The following is a 20,387-nucleotide window of genomic DNA, read 5'->3' as shown; positions in this document are numbered from 1 at the left end:
ATGCGTGGCTCGACAGAGAGAGAGAGAAAGAGAGAGAGAGAGAGAGAGAGAGAGAGAGAGAGAGAGAGAGAGAGCACGAGAGACATTGTTAGATGTTCATTTCCACATAATGGTTTCAACAATGTACGTTTGTTTTAGGTTTGATTAATAAATTTAAATACTTCCCAACTTCACATGACTTTTAAACTTTAATTTTTGCTCAGTTGACAATTGTATTCTCTCAGCATTAGCATAAACAATGTTCCCTGATTCTCTGCAGCTGCTGGCGGTGGTGACCTTTTTTTTTTTTTCTTTTTGAAATTTATTGATTTTAAAAATTTATAAATGAAGTGTTAGTTTTGTTTGAAGAAATTAATCTCCAGTTGTGACCAATGGCCCTAAATACTAGTGGGGCGGACATTCAGTGGTGCATGACAATGATAGCAAGGTCATTAAAGCCCTTCAGACTACACTGCCCGAGGAGACTGATAGACGATGGGAGTTCAAAGAGTGATTCCTGGAGAGAAGCATTTCTATCAAAGCTGTCGTTCTTGACCCACATTTCAAGGAGCTTTCTCTTCTCACTGATGAGCGAAGGGACGAGGCTTATTCAGTGGTGGCAAATCTAGCTGAGAGTCTAGCTGACAGGCCTTTCCAGGAGGAAAGTGCTGGCAGTGACTTGGTGGAGGAGCGTTAAATAGTCATATTTAGAGAAAGACCAGGTGATGGCAATACTGCTGTCCAGTTATGAAAAGGGGGAAGAGCCGTATTAATAGGGCAGTGAGATGAAGGCTTATATGAAGGACTACACAAAAAGCAATACAGGACCGCTGGAATGCCGGCAAAAGAACAAGGAGAGATACCTAAAGCTGTCCAGGGCCGCATAAAGAATCCACAGCATCCCATCCACCTCCACATCATCAGAGAGGATATTCTATTCTGCAAGGCAGGTTTTATTGTCTGCAAAGCACGGAGCACACTTTTCCCAGGCAATGTGAACAACCTGGTTTTCCTCGCACACAGTTTGAAAAGAATCAAGCAGGCACAGGTGTAGGGGTTGTCAGGCCCGTAGACCATATTACCCATAATTCCCTGCTTGACCGCATGGGTAATCTGAACCCTTCTCAGATTTCACTGTAACGGTATTGGATACAGCAATGGAGCCAGATACCAGACACAGTGATGATGCAATTTTCGCCATAAAACCGCGGAAAATTCCAAAATTCCAAACTATTTCTCTCTCCAGCTCTTCAACTCTCCAACTCTTTAGCAGCAGCTCGCTAGCAGCGGGTGTCTCTAGCAGGTGTTCTTGCCTGCATACAGAGACTCCGTTACTCCCTGGTATTTGATCTCTCGGGTAAGTGATCCTACCAGGAGAAAGAGACACTGTTTCTCTGCCGAAGAAAAGAACAAAGTAACAACGTAGCGAGATATTTGTACGACCAAAGTTTTAATGTACTTTCTCTCGCGCAGTTGCGGCTTTAACTTCAACCGACTAATTACACTGTAACGCACACAGTATTCGACGGAGGAAAAGGCGACCAGCTCCCTTCTTATTTCTTTAAACGTCGACGAACTAAATCAAGAACCCTTCAAGATCATCAGACGAGCAATGGAGCACCGAAGATCTTCAAGTGACAAGGAAAGGAACTTCTCCCTGGACCTGCGAATCGCACTGCTCATCAGGCAACCAAAGATGCATCTTCAGTCGCCACGCAACGAGCTATTCAAAGTAAGGCTGGCATCTGGGCACACTTTAGTGTTAAGATTATATGCCGTTAACGTGAAGGAAGTGTTGTTATTTGAATTCTTTTATGATTTAAATGTACACACTGTATTTCATGTACAATGCGGTTTTTAGCCGTTTGTTATTTTCTTTTGGTTACAACTTATGAAGGATAGATCTGGCATGCGTTCTCTCTCTCTAACTCCCTTTTTCTGATTGCACACCTCCGACATTGGGATTGCAGTGTGACTTAAGGGTTGGGTAGAGTTGTTGAGTTTAGGGCCTATTTGGCTGAGACTAGCTCTCAAGTTAGAGATTCTTTGTTCTCTCACACACATGCGCTTCTCGTTGCCCATCCCCACTCTAGTTGGTGCCTAGCATACACGCTTGCGCAGTACATCCTCATACCACACATACCTCTTACCTGGGCGCCACAGCTTCTCTCCCTCGCACCTCCTCCTCTTTTCTGTGCGCTTGCGCATAGCCTCTCTCCCTCGCTCCTCCCTCTCTCTTCAGTGCGCAGGTGGGCACACGCCCACATACACGCACGCTCTGAATACCTGTACATAGACTCATCACCATCTTGTTACCATTTACTCTTTGATCATTCTATTTGCTGCTGATTATTGATTGTACCATATCAGTATTAGTTTTCCAAGTAGTATCGATTATGTTAATAAATAGTATCTTTGAAATAAGCTGTTGTCCTGTCTGTTTCTGCCAGAGTATTCACTGAATGCCAACCTCTGCCATCAAAGTACCCCCCCTTACCTTCATCAACCTGGTTGTCCATGAGTGTTATGGATTCAGTAGTGTAATTGTAATACATTAGTACTGCAATACTCTCTAAGACTGTAGCACAGTGTTACAGCTAGCTTATCCCATTAATCTTAGTTGTTTAATTAACAAAATATTGAACACCCAAATTAATGGTTAATAAATTATATGAGACTGATTTTATGAGACTGATTTATTAATCCTATCACACCTACATCTTTTGGTGTCCCTGTGTTAAGACTGCAATTGTACCTACACAGGAGTGGTGAAAGACTGGTTATTTTTGTTTGATCAGGTAGGCTAAAGTGATTTCAAAACCTTTCAGCCAGTTCTATTTTGACTTTTTGGACACTGTGAACTTCTTTAGCGTAGAGTTGGATAGGCTACCCATTGCAGTGCTTAGAGCTTGGTCTCTGTGGTGTAAAAACTATTTGTTATGTGCCGTCTGACGACCTACTTGATTCTGACTTTCATTTCATAATGTTATTTTTTTATTGTATTTATTTTATATTTATATGAGGAGGATTATTCTATGCTAATTTAATTCTACGTTTTTTTTTTTTTTTTTACATGGATGTTGCTCTGCACTTCATGGTATGCTCAAACACAATTTGAAAATAGTCAAGTGAGCGGTGGACACGGGCAATTTTAGCCGATTTAATTTTAGTTTGATATGCCGACACTGTCTCGTTTCAGTTTTGGTCATTTCATTGTCAAGTTGTTTCTGTATGTGAAAGAAAAAAAAAAAAAAAAAACCGTTTTGTACCTACCTACTCTGGTTACTTTTTTACTTAAAGCTTTAGGCCTTCTATACTCTAAATGGGCATATTCACTATTATTATAAGGTCATTATAATGCAGACTTTTCAAAATAATAAGTGAGAAAGAGGATGGAAAACGTCTTTTTATAAAATAAATTTTTATGCCAAGTGAAGAAGACAAATTATTCAGTTGGGTATTTCAGTTCTGTCTGGTGTGGAAAAAGTAGAAGCCAATGTCATAAATGAGCATATGGATCAATGAGAAAAAAAACAAACCAAAAAAAAAACCCACAGTATTCAACAATTAGTCAGTGGTAGGCAAGACTTGACCAACCAGATTCGACTATGTAAATATTTAGTTGGGGACACGCCCAGTCCAGTCTCTGGTGGTTGGTTGCTGTCCTCTTGTGCCCAGTAACTTGGAGAGAAATAACAGGTATCAGTGATTAACTTACCACAGACTCATACCACAGAAGCAGGCAGGCATGCATTTCTGTAATGTGTATAAGCATGTGTGGGCAGGCAATAAACACTCAAAACCAACAAATACATTTTTTCAGGTTTTATCTGATAGATTCAAAAATGGATTTTTATTTACAATAAAGAAAGAAAAGTCTCAGTGCTTCATGCAACCTCCAAATATTCTCAGTACAAAAAGAAAATAAAGAATTTCTCTTTTGGTCTCAATATTCCTTTATCCAAAGTATAAAGCTAACTAAAACATCAATGCCTAAAACTCAAAACACAATTCAATATCTGGCAGTAAGTGTTACGGTAAGTAAAACGGTAGTGGTGATACTAGAGAAACAAAAAACTATTACCATTTACACACCACATACAGTGACCTCTGTAAGCACCCCATCCGTACCCGGAAGCGTGATCCAGTCTGCACATGCGCATAACTGCATACCCGAAAACACAGCTTATTCCTGCCCGATTTGCACCACACATGTCTGAACAGAACACTTGATGGCAGACACCGAGTACCGTTCTGCACATGCGTGTCATTGTGTGATCAGAAACACAACTTATTGCTGCCTGATTTGTACTACGTATTTGTGTACATTTTAATGGAAACTGAACACTTGGCAGACGTCAGAAAGTTTACATAAACGGAAACTGCTGGCAGCTCACAGCGACAGTCTGTTTAAAGATATTGTTACGTCCCCGGTGGAGTGTGGTGTCTAGGGGTAGCTATGTAAGGGGGGCGTAGCATAAAGGACCCACCACCTGTGCTGGTTTTTGGACGGTGTGATGGGGGAGGAAAACACGGACACGGGGAATCAGTGTAAAAGAAAGTGCACGATATATTTGGAATATTTACAAAGTGAGATTGACAAAATATTTACAGGTATATATTTACAAGGACACACAACATAACACACGAAGGTGGGAGAGAACGCCATATGGTGCCAAAGAAATGAAACTAGTAAAACAAAAACCACCCTAAATGTCTACACCGAAAAACACACACTAGACTACAAAACAAAAAGGTGGCAGAGCCCAAGAAAACCTGACTACACTAACTAGTAACAGAAATACAAAAGTGGCACCTGCCTCTAACCTATCCATATACAGCGTTAACACTACCGCGGGGATCGCCTTCCTTACCTGTCCTTCTCCCCACGATAACCAAAACAGCAAAGCCAGAACGCAATCCACAAACAAAGTCAATAAATGGAAATTCAGGGTCGAACACAGAATGGCAAGTTTGTAATTAGCAGAAAACACACGAAAGGCAAAAATGCAAGCAACGAGACCGAAATCTACAACGCAGCACATCTAGCTTCTTTAAATGTTGGCGCTCCGCGTCCGGTTGGCTAAGCCGAAAGGGGCACTCCGTTGCTGGTTGGCCAGGCTGGCACGGAGAGGCGGGACCTAACATCAGGCCAGATGGACTGACAGCCTTTCGCACCACAGGTGGGTACCTGAAGAGAGAGAGAGAGAGAGAAAGAGAGAGAGACGCACAAATAAAACACACAGTGCGCCGCACGTAACAATATTTAATGCTTGTTGTAGCGCAGATATGGAAACGATTCTATATGTATGTGTTATAGAGTGAGCAAGTGACAGTCGTCATTTTGTATGCTGCAGATTATTGTTTTTGCAAGTTACGGCTTGTTAAATAAATCCCTATGAATAAGGGAATTTTGGAAAATTGACAAAATAACGCCCATGGTAGTAAAATAACTGCTTGACTCACGTTCGATTCAGTTCAATAAAATGCATGTGTATGTGGTCTCCGTAAATACTTTAGACCCATTAAATCTCTAAAATATGTCTATTGCCACCCGTCTGCTAACAGTGAAAAATAACAGGACTAGATAGCAAGCCACTTAGCTAACGCGTCACCAATTTCACAAGGTGAGCAGAACCTCATCTTGCTAGCTTTCGAAGCTAGCTTCACCGTTCGGGAGATCATAAGTGTTGTCACAACAACTATACAGTGAACTTAAATAAACATAAATTACCTAAAGATTTTTTTTTTCATATATTATCAAAGACAGATGTGATCATACACCAGCACAGTGCTTAAACTATATACATATATATACGCAGCAGTGTTGCTAAAACACATGTCAGATTGTTGCAAAATGTGTAAATTAATTCTAATTTAACCTTACGCTAACTGTTAACACAACTTATGTTCAAATGCAACTATTACCTAGTTAACTAGCTGGCTCGAACAAAAACAGTGACCAATGGCATATGTTACATAGATGTCAAACTAGCGAGTGAAAGCTCTCTGGTTATTTTTCCAGCCTGCAAAGCCAGTCAACAGCAATCTGCAGTCACTGTCATCACCGTTGCTCAAAGCATTTTCTTCTGACTAGCTAGCTAACATTCACGTTTGAAGGAACTCATCCCTCCCAACCAATCAGGAACTATCTTACTAATATATCATTCTTGTCAACAACAACTATGATGAAACTCACGCGTATGCTGGTCCTGTGTGTGCATAACTAATAGCTAAAATAATATGTGGGCTTAATTTGGTCTAACTCCAGCAATGATGTACTAGTGCTACTCATGGCTAATCCCAGCTATCAAAATCCTTCAGAGGGGCAGCTTGGTCAAAAGATAGCAAATGGGCCGTTGCCCAGGTAACAGTAGCACAAACGTGTGCACGTCCCTGACCTGGTTACGCATGCTTACTGTTTGGTCAACCCCTTGTGGTGAACAGGGAAGCCCCAGAAGCATGATGGTTCTCAGTCACGTGTTATTTTGGCAGATATACAGTCCCTTAGGAAATACTCAGTGCACAATGTTTGTTCTTGTTGAAGTTTGCAGACTCAAGTGGCAGACAACATGGAGCACAGCATTCATCCAGGCAACACTGACTGTTAGAGGACACTTCCCTGTTTTGGTCCTCTCTGTTCTTTTATACACAGAAAATGGGTGTATTCTTGTTCATTTGGAGAATGGCAAAGCATTCACATGTGTGCCTTTAAATTGGTGCAATGAGAAGAGTCTTTTGGAACTTAGAATGTAGCAGGAATTCCCAGAAAACATACATAAACAAAATTTAAAAATGGTGATCAAAATAATCAAAGCAAAATTCATCAACCTAATATTTCCATCACAATGAACAGCTAGTAATTTCACTTGATTTTTCACACACTTGATAAAAAAACAAAGTGACCATATCTGAGAGGATCATGTAACAGTTTGTTACTCACTCAGAGCTAGCTGTGTGACAGTAGCTGTTTCCCAAATACATTTAAAAGCAACAGTCTAAACATTCCTGGGGGGTATTTCAGAAAGTGGGTTTAGTGAATTAATTAACTCAGGACAAGTAGTAAACCTCCTAATAGAAGAGCCCTATGGCTTCATTCTCCTAGCAAAATAAAGCCATAGGGCTCAACTATCTTCTTTATCAATTGCTCCCAGTGAAAAATGTCTCCTTATTTGTGGAAGGATCTTAAGCCTGAGTTTGGTGTATGGCCTAAATGCCCCCCCCCCCCCTCCCAGAGTCTGTCATAATAAAGAGAAGTCCCTCAGTTCTGTTTTCAAGTCATTTACATAAACATTTCACTTCAATTTTATAGATTATATTCGCACAAAGTATTTGATTTGCTGCACATTTACTGGAAGGGAAATACCAAAAATTGCAAATGCTGTCTAATTTTCATACCCCCCCCCCCCCCCCCCCCCCCCCCCACCAGTTCTCATGATAGGAGAACTGTATAACCTGATGGTCTTATTACCATAGATACAAAGAACGCTTCACACCTTTGGCGCCACGTTACAGTTGGAGCCAAGAGCAATTGATTAAGGCAAAATACAACCGGTAATGGGCAAATGGCAGCCATCACAGACAAAAGGGACTTTAGCATTAACACCTAGATCGTTATACACCTATTGTCTGTTTGCTTCATGGTATAAAAGGCTGATCACGGTAACAGTTCTCTGAGTTAAACTGCGGCGCAAGCGGACTTGCTGCCGGGTTCCACCACCACCAAATAAAGCTTTTCTCCAAGTGCGCTTTTGATCCGGTTCGTTTACTTGTAAAATCACAAGAAAATCCAACACTATGCACTTTCTTCTTTCATATTTCTTTTTGTGTTTATATGGGACATGTGTTTTAAAATCCCTCAGCATCAATATCATTCTCAATCATTTTTGTAATTTCAGTTTTTTCTTGTCTTTGTATACTCTTATCATTTTTATTACTTTGTACAATTATGTATGAAAATGTATCAGTTCTTCCTGTAAATACAATTACTGTTGTTAAATGATATAGAAGTTCATAACTGCACACCCATTACTTTTAATCTACCCATAGTAGGTTATTGTAAATTGTATCTTTTACTTTAAGAACATTGTTAAGAAATATGAGACTCAGTTTAGAATAACTTAAGCATGACCCACAGGAAACACCTGCAATGTCAGTAATTGTCACTATAGACTATAAATAACATCTACATGAAAATTTTCTAATGCTTTGACTAACGTATAAAAAATGCTTTCAAAAGACTAGAAAATGTATTGTTGAAGAAATTTTGATGTCCATTTGAATCACAGTACCATTTAGTTGTCAGATGCAAAATGAAACAAAAAGAACAACATTAATTCTATCACATTACATGACAAACATTGCTGGTTTATTTCATGTAGTAGTTCAGTACTCTGTTTACAGGACTCTGAGGAAAGTGACCTCTGTTCTTTCAACAGGACTCAGAGTTACTGCTGTCAAAAGTCATCATAGGATAAGACATCAGAGGAGCTTTTCTGGGACAAGTGAATTAAAATGGAGAGGAATTACCGTCAGACAGCTAAGTGTGAAGGTCACTTCTGTTGTGTTTGTTCTCTTAGCAAAATGACTGTACTTAAAGGTTTCTGGAACGTCTGTGACTAGGGGAGTGAGAAATGAACAAGACATTTTATGACTGTAATCCACCATACCACCTCAGAATTTTTAAAACTGATATTTTAACTGATACATTTAGTTTAAGTACTCACTGTGACTGTTTGACTGGGTGGTGAACAGTCAGAATCAGCAAAAGACATATGGGTGAACAACCTCCTGTTTCATTACAAAATCTAAAATACAGTGAAAGCTAGAAGAATTTCAGATTACAAGGGTTAATCAAAACCCAGTGTCACAACCTGCACCGCCATTTTGGACTTTTAGTTTGCCATGTCTTTGTGCTCCTGCTCTGTCTGTCTCCGCCGCTCACCTGTACCTGTTTGTCTCATTATTGACCTTGTTTAGTTTCAACCAATCCTGTGTTGCCCTGTTCAGTTCTCCTTCTATTTAAGTCCTAGTGTTTGCCTCGTCCATTGTCTATCGTTGTTTGTGTTAGTTTGCACAACAGTCACGCTGCACCTTTTTGTTATTGGTTTTGTTATTAGTTTGCACTTGTATTTTGATCTTCATTTTAAGTAAAGTCCTCCTTTTTGCCACTTTAATCATCGTGTCTTGCACTTGGGTCCTGCACCTCATTACCAGCGTGACACCCAGCTGATGCAGCAGGTCAGCAGAACACACGATTAGGTTCAGGTACCTTAAAATGATCCACCCAGTCATTACAGTTGGAGGAAAAATGAATCTGAAATCTCTACTGTTTTGTGTGTATGTGTGTGTCCACTCACCATGGCTGGCAAGTCATTCAGTGCACCCTCTGGTGGTGCCAGATGGTTCCGAAAATAAAAAAGAAATGCCCACCTAGGGTTGCAACAATAATCACATGACCGCCATACCGCGGTATTAGGAAGTGTACTGCGGTGTTGAGTACGTCACCACCATTACCATCATAACAGCATTTTTTCCCCCTTATCTGAGAGTGCTGCCATCCTCATGTAGCTTTTGGCTTGGTCTATGGCCTTGTCTACATGTATCAGGATAATTTACTTTTTTTCTGTCAGTTTTGAAACTGATTTTTCAATGTGTCCAAACAAGAACGAGAAAACGATACTAAATGCCCAGACCTCTGCACTGAGCACACACACCGATGGGCTCTGATACACATAACATTCAGCAAGTGCATCACGTTATTGTATCCTTCTGGTCAGCTGACCAATCAAATCAGTCGAGAGGACTGACATTGAGGAGAAGCGATTTGCTAGTCGCCTAGCTCAAAAGTTCGAGTGTTTAAATGAAGGTCTAAAGTGATCTATTTGTCCCGACCAGAGCCGTTGAGAGAGTTTTTTCTACCGCTCTGGCCCTGACTAAGTTCATGTAACATGTAAACCACAATCCGTGTTGATGTAGAAACAAATGGTTGCCCATACATCTTTTAATAATATACACGTTTTCATGCTACATGTAGCCTTTAGCCTCTACCATCTTGGTCAAACTTTTTTTGTTACTGTAAGTGTCCAATCCGTCCCGGCTCTCTAGAGAACCAAACACATTACACGCTGAACTGATTGGTTCTGTCGTGGTTCTCATTTGCATGAAGTTGGGGTTTTGCCATTTTGCTTGCTTCACCTGATTCGCTCTGATTTCGCCCAGTCAGAGTAAATTTTGCCCCCATGCAGCCTGAATGAGAGCAAAGCGAAATTCGCTGCAATTAAATTTAAAACAAAGTCAAATGAATGAATAACTAAACACAGATAGGTTTGGTTGTGGTATTACTGCAAACTGCAAAGGTAGCATTCCTCAAATACCATCGTAAAGAAATTTCTACACCGCAGCAGCCCTGTGCCCACTCTAAAACAGACTGAGACATTCATTTGATGTTGTAGGTTGTGGGGCACAGCACAATGGTACTGTAACAGTGAGGACTGAAATTAAAAATTTGAATCATTGTGAGTCAGTTTTCTCTCAGTCTTTTTGTCATAATAGATACCCAGTGACTGTCTACTCTGGACAAAAATGCAAAAAGATCCTGAAAAATCACAGCGTTAATATAAGATTACACATTTGAGAGTGGCAGCAGGAAATATAAACATCATGAGAAACTGACTGAATACCAGGGGAGTGTGACAGAGTAGACTCTCTTAAGCCCCTTTCACACATGCACTGCAGCCCTAAAATCCTGTAATCTTCTCAGTTTCAGACTAAGGTCACTCCTCAACCTGGAAAAAAAGATCATGATTTTTTATTAACACTGTTAAGATTATATTACATTTAAATTATTGAAATTATGTCCAATTTTATCTCATCAAAGTCATCCGCGCAGCTTTTTGAAGTCAATTTGCTCATCTCATTATTCTGTTATCACAAAATCCTTTACAATGCATTTCAGTTAATTAAAGGCTTTATTGATTTGAAACACTCAAAAGTTACTTCTCTTTGTAGAATATATATGTATATATACATATATACATATTCATACATATGTATACTAACTCATTCTGAAATCATATGAGAGAGTTCTGATGAATCTGAGAATTGTTTGAGTGTGCAAAAATGTAAAGTGTCATTACACAGAAGTTCTCTCATTAGGAGGAAAAGAAAAAGAGTATGTAGCAGAAACACCCACTGAGCAGATCCTCTTGACTCTCTGTGTTAAGCTATAGAGAACAGGTTATGCAAATTAACCATCAACAACTACACTTTATATAACTTTTCACTGTATTCATTGAAGAAGTGTTGTGTAGACATCTATAGTATAACCTGCAGATGAAAAGATTTAGTTATGGAGACCAAATCCCTGTGGTATGTCATCTTTTTATCTCACTTTTACTGTAAGTGTTCAGTGCTCTGCTCAATTATTCTCTTAGTGTGTGCTGGGATTCAGAGAATCATATTAAATGTCTATATGCCTTTGTTTTAACAGTTATCAGGTGTGAAGACATCAGACTGGATCAACCTTCTGTTGTGGTGAAAAAAACTGGAGAATCATTGAAGATCTCCTGTAAAATCTCTTGTCTCACCATGAGCAGCCACTGGATGCACTGGGTCCGACAGAAACCAGGGAAACCATTGGAGTGGATTGGGCAAATGAATGGTGGAACAATTTATCAGGCAGAGTCTCTGAAAAGCCAGTTCACTCTGACTGAGGATGTCTCCACAAGCACACAGTACTTACAGACCACCAGTCTGAGAACAGAAGACACTGCTGTTTATTACTGTGCTCGACAGTCACAGTGACTGAAACTGGTGAAACAGCTGTACAAAAACAACCACATAGTCTCTGTGACTGTAAAAACCACACAGTGTCAGGAATTATAATACAGTACCCAGTTTACGTGAATAAGCAAAGTTAAACAAATTAAATTACATTAAAAACAAACACTTGTCAGGCTTAAGGTTAGAAAAAGTTATCAAAAAAGGTTAGAATAAATGGTAAGTCAGAAATAAATACATAATAATTTAAAAAATTCCAAATAATTTGTAAAAGTCTTTCAGTTTATTGTTCGGTAATCGAATTAAAGGTACAGGAACAAGACACTGGCATTTTGAAAGGATCAAGACAAAATGTTTTAGGATTATTCTGAATGTTTGATCCCATATCAGTGCATAATCAGTACATAGGTGACATATGTCTTAAAAGACAATTGTTTAGTTTTTCATCTTGTGCAGAACTTTGTTGAGGTCTAATTAGTCAATCTGATAAGTCAATATCAAAATAAAAACATGTCTCAGCAATAACTGGGTAAAAAAAAAAGAAGTAAAATCTCATTGCTTGTCCCCACGAGTTTACTGTTTGCCACAGCAGAACGTCAGTAACATCTCTGAGGTTTCTCTGGGATACCTCTCCTCTGTATACTCTGTGTTAATCCTGCTTTTTAAACAGTTGCATTGCATATTTAAACACTAAGGTAAGGATGGAACTGAATAAACGAAAGACAAGATTCACGCACACTCCTTCCTGTATAACCCTTCATAAACACACACTCAGCTCTACTGATCACATTTGGGCTTATTTTACAGAAGCAGCCCTAGGCTAAAATTCAGCCAAATTCATGCAGAGTCTCTGTAAAGCCAGTTCATTCTGAATGAGGATGTCTCCATAAGTACACTGTACATAGAGGCCAAGAGTCAGAGAACAGAAGACACTGCTGTTTATTACTGTGCTCTAAGATCACAGTGACTGAAGTTGGTGAATCAGCTGTAACACCAGATTACCTCTTGTATAGTGAAGTAAAAAACAAAACTATCTGAAACTCACTGTGTTTATACATATAAATCATGTCTATTATCAGATTTGTCTTATTTATCAGATAAATAAGATCTAAAGTGGATATTAAAGGGACTAGCACAGCTTAACAAATATTCCTTCATTCAACACCAATACTGAGCAGTTAATTACAATATATAATTATTATAAAGAGTTATTCCTTTAACTGTTATACCTTATATTTTATGGTTCATCTGTACTCTGCTCATATCACTTCTATAAAGCAAGTCCACTTGAGATATTTCAGATTCATGCAGTAAACTTCTGTCTATGCTGATCATTAGTTCAGTCTGCTTTTATTCATCCAGTTGGATAGTACCAGAGTAGGAGATAAGCCTACCAATAGTTAACTTAATCTCTACCTTTAGAGAATGGAAGCAGTGAAGTTCTATTCAGTAAAGAAAGGAGAGTCATATATTACACAGGAATATTTCAATCCAATCAAATATCTGAGGGATAAGAGAGAACTAGCTATTTGGAATAGAAAACCTTCACAAGCCAATTTAAACAAACAAACAAACAACAACAACAACAACAACAACAAAACCAAGGTCCACAAGGACCAACATCCCTGACACAAACTTTCCATATCTTGTTGTGCCCATGCCATGAAATTACTGAAGAAATAAACCTGCAAAAGAGATTGCAAATAAATGATTAAAATTAATAAATAAATAAATAATAAAACGTAATAAAATTATATATATATCTTTATTTTGGATTATGGTTACGGTTTTTTATTGATTATGAGCAAATTGATCAATTTATACTTTTATTTAATCTTTGCACTCATGATTGTTCATTCATTATTCATCTTCTGAATTGGACATTTTCAAGTCTCCTCTGATTCCTAACCCTGAACACATTGTATCTGTTTAAGTCTCTAGGGGGTGGACTATGCAAAGTTATACTGCACTTTAGTCCTCTATTATCATGTCTCTTTTCATCTCTGTCTGTTTATACAGTATTTGCAGGAGCAGCTCAAATGTCATGTTGACATTTAACCAATGTAAGACATTTCTAATCATTTAATTTCATTTTGATGAGTGAATCTGAATATATTCTTATTTCACATGATGTTTTTAATTGAGGTTTTTATTTAATTGTTTGTTATATATCTCTTATTTCAGATGTAATGGGTCAGACACTGACTGAATCTGAACCAGTGACCATTAAACCTGGTGGATCTCATAAACTGACCTTTACAGTCTCTGGGTTTAACCTTGGTAGCTACCACATGAGCTGCATCAGACAGGCTCCTGGAAAAGGACTGGAATGGTTGTCATTTATCAGCTATGACAGTGCTTACATATATTACTCCAGTGGTGTTCAGGGAAGGTTCACCATATCCAGAGACAACAGTAAGAATCAGCTCTATCTACAGATGAACAGTCTGAAGACTGAAGACACAGCTGTGTATTACTGTGCCAGAGACTCACAGTGAGAGAAAGGGAGGCAGTGCTGTACAAAAACCTGATGTAGTCACTTCCAGGAGATTATCTGCAGTAAGTCAATAAGAAGAGTCTAACATAAAAACAAATAAACAAACAAACAAAACAAACAAACAAACAAACAAAAACTACAACAACAAAACCCTCAGTGAAATGTAAAGTAAAGAAGATGCAGAACTTCCTAAAGTGTATCTTAAATAGCCAAACTTTTTTTTTTCTTTTTGAGAATTTAATGAGGTAAACTTTTCTGACACATATATTTTAGGGCCTTGAAAAATTGAAAATCTGGCTACAAACTGAAAACTAAGATCAACACAATGCAACTTACAGCACAGCTTCCATCTTGAGTTCTGTGAATTTATTGATTACTTGATTTTTCAAAGTACTATTACTTTACAGTTTTTGCTAATTGCTTACACACTGGAAGTGAATGCCTAGACAAAAGCACCAAAACCTTAAATTTTGCAACCATGTCTTAAACAAAGGCACCAAAACTACAAACACATTTTCTGCTTTGAAGTTTGTTTGCAATTCTGTAACACACTGTTTGCAAAACACTACACACTGTTTCTTACATGAGACACATTGTTCATGAATGAACCTCTTGCAGTCATCCGGAAAACACTTCTATCAGAAATGCAAAACATAGCTGAATTTGGCAACACCCAAACACACATATGAAAACACTTGTACAGTAATTGAACACCAAACAGCCTGAGCCTTAGCACTACAAATAGACCTCAGGTAAGCTTTTGGTGGGGGTGGGGTGTCTGTGGGGGCTCCTGCAAGGAGTCTGCAAGGTGTTCTCCATCACCATGCCACCCTAGGTCACTACAACACAGCACACATAATCACATTTCTGGATTCACTACATACTTGTACTGGACAGACCAGAGCAGCCCAGGTTTGTTGTGATCTGGGATAATGTTAGTTTCCACCAGGCTGCTCTGGTTCGAGACTGGTTCACCAACAACAATAACTTCACAGTTGTATACTTGTCCCACTACTCCTCATTTCCAAGTCCTACTGAGGAATTCTTTTTGGCTTGGCATTGGGAAGTGTATGACCACCAACCACATGCCTGCCTCTTCTGCAAGCAATGGAAGAGGCATGTGGAGACACTGAGGTGGGTCAGTCCAGTGTTGGATACGGCACGCAAGGTTATATTTTCCCTGTTGCTTAGCTAGGGATGACATTGCTTGTGATGTGAACAAGGTGATGTGGCCAGACCCTGACAGAGAGCGGGATCCATAAACCATCCACCTCATCCCTTACAATTCCTTACAATATTAATTTTTGTTTACCATTACACTGTAATTTTACTGTAATTATTTTTGAGTTTAGCGTAACATATTGTTTTGATTACTGTACTGCAATTCTATTCTTCTTTCTGTTTTCTTGTTGTTGTAAAAACCTACAATGGTGAAAAAAAAAAGCTGTATATACTTTTCCTCTGAAGTTTTTCCTTTTTTGTCTTCATTGAAATGAGAGTAGTTGTACTGTACTAGAGCAATCTTTCACAGGAGCCTGTATTAGAGAATTAAAAAGGTATAAGAAATACTAAAGACAGAAGTGTCTCATTCGCTTGTGTGTAGAGTTTCGACACGATGAGCAAAATTCTGCAACAAATGTGTAAGCAATCATAAAAAAACTGTAAGCTCTGTGTTTTCATTTAAAACACTTACAGGTGTCTCTGTACCTCACTTTTCTGCAGTAAGGGGATTTGCAAGAGTTTGTGGTTTTCTTGATGTATGTGTTTAACATTTCTGTTTTCACTTCTGTTTTCAGTCCCAAAAGATCACTGTGATCATCAAACTTATCTTACATTCAGTTACAAATGTTGTATAAATTGTGTGATCACTGTTGTGATAAAACTCACAGGATGCAGCCGCCAGCAACAGCAGTAGTAGAGATACAGGGAACGTGGTTTCTTTTCAAGCTGAAAATAGTTCTTTCTATGCCCATCTGAGAAAGGAGGAGCAGACAGCTCCTTTTAAAAGAGAGGGATGTTGCTGTAGAGAGTGGTTTTGCATATAGACCAACAAACCCATCAAAGCCTTTAGTGTCAAAACTGATTTCATTTCACTGGTTTACATAAATGAATGAATTCAGAGTGTGATTATATAGGGTAGGCTGGTTCACATGGGTGAACAGATCCAGTATGTGATTATAAAGGGTAGAATGGCTTGCATGATCTGCCCTCTGGAGGCTGAAAGATAAATTGAGAGCCATTGCGACCAGTAATTCTTTTCTTTCTTTTATGAGTCCACCTGTACTCGAAACAAAATCAACAGAATTAATCAATTCTTATGTGAGCAGAAGAGAAGCAGCATGTGTGATTTAGAGTGTACAAACATACAAACTGTTGCTTACAACTGAAAAAGGAGGAACATTTAAGGAGGAATATGAGATCAAACTGCTTTGTTTATTGGTATTTTAATGCCATAACCGCAGAGGGACTGTAACTATAATACTTAAAACATTTACCACATTTACCATGTAAGACCATTGTGCACCACAAACTTGTAAGGCACAAGAAATTCTCTCTCTCTCTCTCTCTCTCTCTCTCTCTATATATATATATATATATATATATATATATATATATGTGTGTGTGTGTGTTGTAGTCAAGAACCCCTAAACCGAGACCAAGTCAAGACCAAGACCAAGGCAGGGCTAGACCACATTAAGACCAGGACCAGACCCGTGGTAGTCCCACACTGCACAACACACTTACGATAAAATGTGGAACATGCAAACCATAGGCACTTCACAAATTGATCTGAAAGATCCACATTCCCATAAAAACACCCACATATAAATAAACACTAATAGCTGAAATCAACTTTACCATCTTTATTCAACACTCCTTTCCCATATTTTACCATCCAGCTAACACAATACAATTTTTTGTGCAAGATGTTTTCTGACTTCACATGTTTTCTGATTTCACGAATTTATGACAACTTTCACAACTGTATTTATGTGTTCATTTTAGCATTGCTGAAGTGTTACTGACATATAAGATAAAATGAAATGCCTACATCCTTTGGTTGATCACTAAGACTACGCCTGACCTAGATTGACCAGGACTAGATTGACCCCAAAAATCACTTTTTTGACATGTAATCTGTTTTCACAAATTTTTGAGAAGTTTCATGACTGCATTTTTTTGTTTATTTAATCAATACTAGGGTGTTATTTACATATAAGATGAAATGAAATGTCTACATCTGTTAGTCACTAGGACCAGACATGACCTTTGTAGTTGACTCAGACTCATTTTAGATACGTATTCCAATTTCCCTTTTTTTGAAAAATTTCACAATCATACTTTTATGGCCATTTCATCGCTACTAGTAAGTTACTGAAATCTAAGTTGAAATAAAATGTTTAGATGCCTGGTTGATCGCTAGAAGTAGGTCAAGCCTTGGAACAGAAATGTCCAAAAATGTGTTTTCAAAAGTTATTATTATTCAGAAGAGCAATCATGAGTAATTCTTTACTACTGTTTAAAGAGAAACTGAACATAAAATATAAATATTCAAAATTTGCTGACCATGTCTGGCCTTATACTTCACCGATACTCTACTTGTAACACACAAATTACCCTTCAGTATGCATGAACTTTGAACTTTCAGTATGCATGAACTTTTACTTTGAAACGTAATCTCTGTGCAAGATAAATGGTGGAATAAACAGTAGGATGCAACAACATGCCTTAATTTGTTATTCATTTGCATTTCGAAATGTCATGTCCGAAAAATTATTTATAATTTCACAACTGAATACAAGACAGGATAACATAATGTGTATGTAGTTCATATAACTTTTTATGAGAAAGAGATTTAACTATGTGGTAAATGTCAGGCGAATGTCTAATTTCAAGTTAACTTCTCCACGGTTATCCCAGCAGTTGTGGTCTTGACCGATCCTGAAATAGAATCCCGTATCCTCTATGTCTAAGAAAAAATGCAGTCGATTCTGAGACTAGACCTACCCATCGACACTATATACATACATGCATATATATATATATATATATATATATATATATATATAGGGAGAGAGAGAGAGAAAGAGAGAGAGAGAGAGAGAGAGAGGTATATGTAAGGTTCTGACCAAAAGTTGTCTAAAGAATTGTGATGAGTCATCTGATATAGCCACAGTCATCAAATGAAATTTGATGGTAAAAGATGCCAAAGAGATATTTTTTATTTGATCCTTATGCTGATGTTTAAACAATATAAGTTTGTTTTAGTTCTGAAGTATGAATATCAATACTTCCCAATTTCACAGGTTTTTAAATTCAATTCTTTCCTGAGTTCACCATTATATTCTCTTTGTTTACAGATGCAATGTGTCAGACACTGACTCAGTCTGAATCAGTGATCATTAAACCTGGTGGATCTCATAAACTGACCTGTACAGTCTCTGGGTAGCCACTATGTAGCTACTGGGTAGCTACTGGATGGTTTGGATCAGACAGGCTCCTGGAAAAGGAGTGGAATTTGTGGCAGCCAAATATGACAGTTCTCATATAGCTTATTGCATTGGTGTTCAGGGAAGGTTCATCATCTCCAGAGACAGCAGTAAGAATCAGCTCTATCTACAGATCAGGTGTTTCAGTTCTTTCGAACATCATACATTCTAGCCCAGGCGACCCAGCTGGGGTTGATCTGCCCTAGCAGTTGTTACCCACAAATCCGCCCTCTTAATCCATAGCGACTTAGCGAGGCTCTCTCTGCAGCCTCTGTGTTATACCAGATGGCTCTCCTCCTCTTCTCTCCTGTGATGCCAAGTGCAGTACAGGAGAGAAGGCCCTGCAGACAGACTGCCCTGCAAAACCTCTGCACGAGACGTCTACAAACAAGCACCTCACTTTCCAGCCTTGCTTATGGCAGTCCTTGACCAGGCCATCATACTACTCCCTTTTCCCTCCAAAGGCCTCATCCATGCGCTCCTCCCATGGCACAGAATGATCCAACATGATGATGTGCTTTGTAGCCTTTGACACCAGCAGAACATCGGGTCTGAGGGTGGTCTTAGCTACATGCTGATGGAACTTGAGTTGCCTCCCCAACTTTATCATCTGCTGCCAGCCCTGTGCTGCATTGAGAAGCCCTGGTGCTGCCTTGGGTGTTCTGCTTGGCCTCTCACCTGCTTTAATGAAGTAGGTGGCCAGTTTAACTGGTTTTGATCTCCAGCATTCAGTTATGGCCCAGGAAATAGACTCTGTGATGGTCTTGAGCATCTGTTCATGCCACCACCGATACGGGCCCTCACCCAAACCCTTTGGGCAGCAGCTCAGAATGTGCTCAAGGGATCCTGTCCTTTGGCAAAGAGGGCACTGTGGTGACTCAGCCATGCTCTAATGGTGCAGATTGGATGGGCTGGGGAGGACATCATAGACTGCCTGGACTAAGAACTTGATGCATTGCGGTTCTACCTGCCAGAGGTCCACAAAGACATGTATGATAGGATTAGTACTCCTGTCAGAGACTTGACCAAGGCACTGGCAAAAAGACCTGGAGTTGGTCCCCGGGTGCTGCACTGCAGCTGCTCCTAACTCAGAGTGTATGCGTGCTCACTGATCTAGTGTATGTGTGTGTGTGCTCACGGGTGTTGCGATGGGTTAAATGTAGAGGCTACATTTCACTGCTCACTGCGTGTGTGTGACAAATAAAGTACTTCTTCTTCTTCTTCTTCTAATATATTACAGAGACAGTCATAAGAAAGTTGTCGTTAGATTTCATTCTTTTACATAATTGCAGTTCTTTGGACAATGAAGGCAATCAAGCTGTGTCTGTGTCTGTGTCTGTGTCTGTGTGAGACACAGGACTAACCATAGGCTGGCAGGTGTTTCTAGAGTACTCACAGGCTGACACTCTGAATTTATTATACAAAAGTTGATTGGACGTGGACAAGAAGCTAAACAAGCCATTCAGATATCTCAACAGTTTATAGATATAATATTCCCTATAGATAAAAACAGAGTCCAAAGTGGAAAAACATCAAGTTTGTGAATATAAAATTGCTCTCCAACAAGTGTAGCAGTTGGCATACTGGGGTAGGCACTGTTCAGTAGGTGATTTGTTATTTTTTAATGGGGGGGATGGTCC

Source organism: Chanos chanos, chromosome 8 (assembly GCF_902362185.1).
Source record: "Chanos chanos chromosome 8, fChaCha1.1, whole genome shotgun sequence".
NCBI classification, from domain to species: domain Eukaryota; kingdom Metazoa; phylum Chordata; class Actinopteri; order Gonorynchiformes; family Chanidae; genus Chanos; species Chanos chanos.
This window is presented reverse-complemented; position numbering follows the sequence as displayed.